The sequence below is a fragment of the Phyllostomus hastatus genome, unplaced genomic scaffold, assembly GCF_019186645.2.
Source record: "Phyllostomus hastatus isolate PE091 unplaced genomic scaffold, TTU_PhHast_1.1 phas_contig_159, whole genome shotgun sequence".
Lineage (NCBI taxonomy): Eukaryota > Metazoa > Chordata > Mammalia > Chiroptera > Phyllostomidae > Phyllostomus > Phyllostomus hastatus.
In genome coordinates, this window is record NW_025333640.1 from 7530052 (window position 1) to 7536051 (window position 6000).

Below are 6000 nucleotides of genomic sequence, written 5' to 3' on the forward strand. Positions count from 1 at the left end.
TAGGCACAGAGATGGAGCCATGAGCAAGACAGCAAGCCCTCAGAAAACCTGCCTTCTAGTAGTAAGCAAACATGTTTCTGGTCATGGCAGGTGCAGAGAGCACAGAGAAGGAAAGAAGGGAAGGAAGTGAGGGACAGAATCGCGTCACTACATGGGGAAAGAACATCCTAGATGGTATTGGTGCTTTTACCAAATGGAGCTGTGCAGAGCTTTGCAAAATGAATACCACTTGTTTAGGTTGCTGGGGAGGGGTTTGGAGCCGAGAGAAGCCAGCCAAAAAGCCGGATGTGGGATAGGCCACGATGGCTCTGCAATTCTCAGATGTCACCACCAGGTGGCAGAGTGACTTCAGGCAAAAGGTCTATCAGGTGCCTGGGAAGAAAGTCCTTTTGTCCTCCAAATGAGGACCCCCAAGATACCGGAGAGGCTAGGGAAACAGCAGATACATCCCTGAAGAGTGAGAAGGTAGAAGAAATCCCTTGCCTAAAAACTGGTTGGAGCTTTCTGAGAATCCCTGTGTTTCCCCATCCTCCCAATGGCTGCCGTCCCCAGATCAACAATACGGTAAGCCCTTGGTAAACTACAGGCCATTTTAAATACCCAAAGGATCATCATTATTCCACAGAGAATCACGGTGAAAAACCCTGCCGTGACGCCAAAAGGAGGGTCAAGAAATCCAAGCTTCTAAAATGCAAGGTTTGCGTGTTTACAAGTCGGTGAATGAATGGTCCGTCCCAGCCCAGGTTCTTGTTTGGCGCCATCTGGTGGCAGCTGCCTGCTCCAGCTTCAATGTCAAAGGTGATTCTGGGTCCTAGGACTTCTGCTGGGACTTCCCCCCACAAAAAGGCAGATTCCAAGACTCCCCTAATTGGTGCCATTTTGTTGGCCTTTTTGGAGAAAGTTGGGGCACGGGGACCCATCCTCTGCATCCCCACTTCTTGAATTAAGATTGCCTGCAGTTTCTTCACCCAACTTTGCCCTCTCCTCCCAGCCTGCCCCACACCATGAGAATATTTGAGGCCTACTCTGTTATATCAAAATTCCTGCTATCCTGTGCTATGTTATCTTGTTTTATTTTTGAGATTTTATTTTTAGAGAGAAGGGAGGGGAGGGAGAAAGGGAAACATCAATGTGCAAGAGATGTATCAACTGGCTGCCTCTCGTGAGCCTCCAACTGGGGACCTGGCCCACAACCCAGGCATGTGCCCTGACTGGGAATCGAACTGGCAACCGTATGGTTTGCAGGTTGGCACTCAATCCACTGAGCCACACCAGCCAGGGATGTTATATTGGGATTTTACTGTATTGAGATGACCTCTTCTAAAGAAGCAGCTTTCCATTATATACCTCTGTCTACCACATGATCTACTTCCCAAAGGATTGGATATGCACGCATGTGTGTGCATGTGAGCATATATGTGTTCATGTGGTGTGTCTGTGCATATGCATGCAGGTGAGCATGTGTGTGTATTGTGTGTGAGCATGTGTGTATGCATGTGCGAGTGTGTGCATGTGAATGTGTGTGCGTGCACGTGTGTACGCACACACATTTGTATAGGGTAGAGGGAGGGATTGAGGGAAGGGTGTTTGCTCAGTGATCTTGTCTTTTTCACATTCAGATGACTCTCGATAAATCAACTAGTTCCACTAAGACTTTTTCCATCAGCCAAAATGGGCCCAGCCTCCCTCCAGGATGCTTTGAAATTCCCTTCCGGTGCTACCTTCCCTTATTGTCTTCTTATTTCCAAGCATGCTCAGAAGAGCCTAAAAGTAGTGGGCTCTGAAGCCCCATCCAATCTCCCCTTCCTTCTGGGAGGGCAGTGGAAGGATATCCTTTAAAAGCTGTCTGTGCTCAACAAGCAGTAAAGGTCATGCTTCATAGCTGAAGGTCAAAAGGCACAGGAAGCAATCCTGCACGCCGGACTTCTCACTGATCTCCTTCCCAGTTGCCTTCTTTTCTCACAAGACAACGACCTTGTGAGGCAGAAACGCCCTTGGCTTTAAGATGCAGTCATTCACTCATTCATTCACCTATTCATCCCTTCATTTTGGTATTGATTCCAGTAAGTAAGTGTTAAGGGCCTTTCTCTGTGCCAGGAAACCCAAGGACAGGCAGTGTGTGGCTGCTCTCTTGGGGGACTTCGGTGTCTGTTGGGGGGCTGAGCCCCCAACAGTGCCAGTGGTTGATGGATGCAGCAATAAAAATGCCCCATTGGAGGGATGAACTGAAAGCCAAGTGTCCCAGAAGCCTGAGGACAAGCTTTCCTGGGACTTATTTTGCGTAGAAAACCTTGTTCAAAATTTGGGAACTACAGAAGGGCTTCACTTCCTAACCCTGGCAGCACTGAGCAGTGGACCATGGGAGGGAGAGAAGAGGACAGCCGAGAAGGACGGAGCAGCAGCTCCTCATCCTGCACTGCCCCAGAGGCTCTCGGTGACCAGAGCGAAGGCCCGACCCATCCTTTTAAGAAACAAACAAACATCACATACTGCTTTGTGCTGGGGCAAGCCTCAAACTACCCTCTTATAAGGCCTTCCTGATTCCCTTTCTTTCCATGGGTCTGTTTGGTGGGAGCCAACAAGCCACTTCCAAAAGCAGGACCTGTGCAAAATCGCTGCCTCTCCATGTCCCTGCCCAAACAACAGGACCCTCGCACATTTGGAAAAGGGCAGTGGGGAGCAACCACGTGGGGGAAAGCACTGCAGGACTCGACTGGAGATTACTGGGTGAGAAAGGGCTCGTTCTCCTGCCTGCCTCAGTCAGCCTCCCTGTGAATGCCAAAAGGGAGCATCTCACGTGGTGGGAGCTGCCGGTTATGAAGAAGCCTCTCATCTTCCTCCTAGTTTAAAGGGTAGGGAACATTTGGTTGAAGCCACAAACCCCACTTCTAACTCACTGATACCCTGAAGTCAGAACTTTTGAGAAATCCTCTTCTTTGAGAGAGTGAGGTCACGGGAGTGTTAATAATGGCAAAGCCACAATGTGTGTGTTTGGGGGGGCAGGGGGCGTTGCTCCAGGGAGCCTCCTCCTGCCCTACTCTCCCGAGCACCGAGCACCGGTTGAGAAGCAAAGCTGTTTTCCCACTTGACAAGGACTGAGCCCAGGAAGCCAGCGCACAAGGGCCATGTGGATCTCACGCTTTCATCGGCAAAATCTGTGCTTTTCTTTTTCTTCCACATGAGCCCCCTTTTTTTTTTCAGGCAGAAAACACATTTCTTGGGCATGGTCTCAAGTTGAAAATCTTCAAGGACTTATTCTGTCCAAATGAATGGAAAAATCAAGATAAGCCTCTCTGTTTTGATCATCTTCTTGCTTCATGGTAGGAGTAGCCTCAAAGTGCTGTTAAAGGGCCGTTTTTCCTGCCTAATCATGAAAATTCAGGCAATTGCTAGGAAAAGGAACAAGTTACACTGATAAGGAGAATCAGGCCTCTAGCCACTCTATTGGCTTTATTCCACATCTCGATGAACCCTTGGGTAAGGATGGATATAATCCTGGTATTTACTGAACACACTTATGTGTGATGTCAAACCCAGCGTGTGCTGTGAAATCTCAGCCCCAGTCCACACGACCCAAGGAAGCAGGCCCTGCTCTTTATCTTCATTTGACAGATGAAAAGAAAAAACGAGGCCCTTGGGGGTTGAGTAGCTTGTCCGAGGGCACACAGGAGCAAGTGGCGGACTTCCCGCTCCTGGGCCACCCCCACGAGGCTGCTGAGAGCTCCCCAGAAAAGTGCGTGCCCTGTGGAGCCAGCCTGACTCTGGATCTGGGTTCCGTGGGCTCTCCTCCCTAGGGACTCTGAGGCCTCTTTTGCCCTCGCTCATGGCCTTTGCCCCGTGGCCACCCTGCAGGCTGCCAGACCTTCCAAGTGAGATGCACATATTTTCTAAAAAATTAGTGCATATCACTGCACTGTCTGAGGGAAAAAGTCAACAGTTATTTTAAAAGAAGGTTCTAAGTTCTAATGATAATCCGTTCACTCTAAATGGCCACCGTTGCCTACACCCCCCATTTTCTATGTCCTTAAGGCCTCTGTTTCGTCTTTCGTCCATTTAACAGATGTCTGCTGAGAGAGCTCCCCCAGGGCCAGGCTCTGGGGCATCAGGCAGTGAGCAAAAAGAAGCAGGCAATGCTTGGGGGAGCATTGTACAGACTGGGCAGGAGACAGGCGTCTGAGAGGAAGCCGCAGCTGCAACGAATGTGGTGTGGGAGACAAAACGGTGACAAAATGGAAGCGAGATGAGGGTCTGGCCTGTGCGAATGACGTAGAAGCTGAGACAGGAAGGCAGGGGAACGGTGAAGGAAAGGTCATTCCAGGCAAAGGGGACAGTATGTGCAAAGGCCTCGGCAAGAGGGCACGGGGTGAATCCAAGAGGCTGAAAGAGGGTCACGTGGCCGTGGAGAGAGAATTCAGGGGCATGCCTGGTGCAGACAGGGCTGGAGAGCTGGGCAGGGGCAGAGCAGACTGGACCCAGGAGGCCGTGGCTCAGAGAGCTTCGCCTTCCTCTTATGAGCCAGGGGAGCCACGGATGGAGCTCAGCAAAGGGTGATGTGATCACATTTGCATTTTGGGAGGGGCCCCCTGTGGCTAAACCAGGAGATTCAGGAGTAGAGAGGATGCCTGTGGACCAGTCAGGCCCTGTGACACGGTCGAGGGGAGAGGTCGATGGCGTGGGTGGGTGGGAGGAGAACAATCCAGGGGTTCAGAGAAGTTGACAGGCTTGGGACCCAGTTCAGAGGCCAAATTGATGGGACTTGATGGACTGGACAAGGGTTGGTGGGGCAAGGAAGCAATCTAGATTACTGGGTAGAGGAGACTGCAGTTCCTTGAGACAGATGAAGGAGTCGGCTAGGCTGGAAGCAGACAGCCTGAGTGCCGAAGCAAGTGCAAGTTCGCCTGGCCACTGCTGAGGCCTTCACTGACCTGATTCCACCCACGGCTGCTCGGTCTACTTCTGTGACCTTTAAAGTCTTCTCCTTGCTCACAGCCAACGCACCCTGTGCCACAACCATGCACAGAAAATAAAACAACATTTTCAAAATAAAGGCAGACATTACAAGCAGAAAAGTTTTTATTTTTGGAAAGTTTCTGGACTTTTATCACATTTATTGAAATCTATCTAAAATCCCATCACTCTAGGTTCTCTCCATGCTAAAAGGAAAGACCAGGAATATGCAGAACCCAAGCTGGGGGCCGGGCAACCCCTGCGGATTGCTGTGGGAGTTCCTGGCTGAGGTTGGAGTTGTCAGAACTAAGGCCATCCGTCCTAGCAACCCCACACCTGGGCTCACTTGTGTCCAGGGGCCACAGTGTTTCCCAAGCAAGACCTCCAGAGCCACAAGACAGATTCCAGGGTGCCCACCAGGATTCACCAGTTAGACCCAAGCTAACCTGGAGTTCTAGAACCTCCTTCTGTCCCATGGAGGCCCAGTCTGCTTCCCTGACTCACTACAGATAAATCTCACTGTGTGCACCCCTCCCGCCCATTTCCAAGAGCTTTTGCCTCCAGGCTACAGGAACTCATGTCTGTTGCCTAACAGAAGGCCAGAAGGTGACTTGGAAGAGTGTCAGCAAGGATCTAAGCCAGGACAACTTCTGCACATCCCCTACCCTGGGTACCCCGCTTACTCACTGGAGCCTCTGAGAACAAGGACAAAGTTCCCACAGACTGAGGGCTGGCCTCTGCCAGGTACTGGGACCCAACGGGCTACCTCTGCCTCCTTCAGCCTGGGGAGTTGCACCCCAGCTGTGGATGGGCCACACACCGGCAGCCTGGCACAGTAGACCCCCACAGGCGACTGGAACAAGAGAAACTTGAGAAGGGGTCCCCAAGAGCACATGGTTTCTGCCCACCCCACCTCCAGGAGGAGGCAGATACTGGAATTTCCCCGGAACTATTGCATGTAAGAGTAAATGAATGAAATACTGTAGGTTGAGGCAGAGTGACGGGACTTGGAGGAGCAGGTGCTGTTCTGAGGTTCAGCTAGGCAGGTGAAGA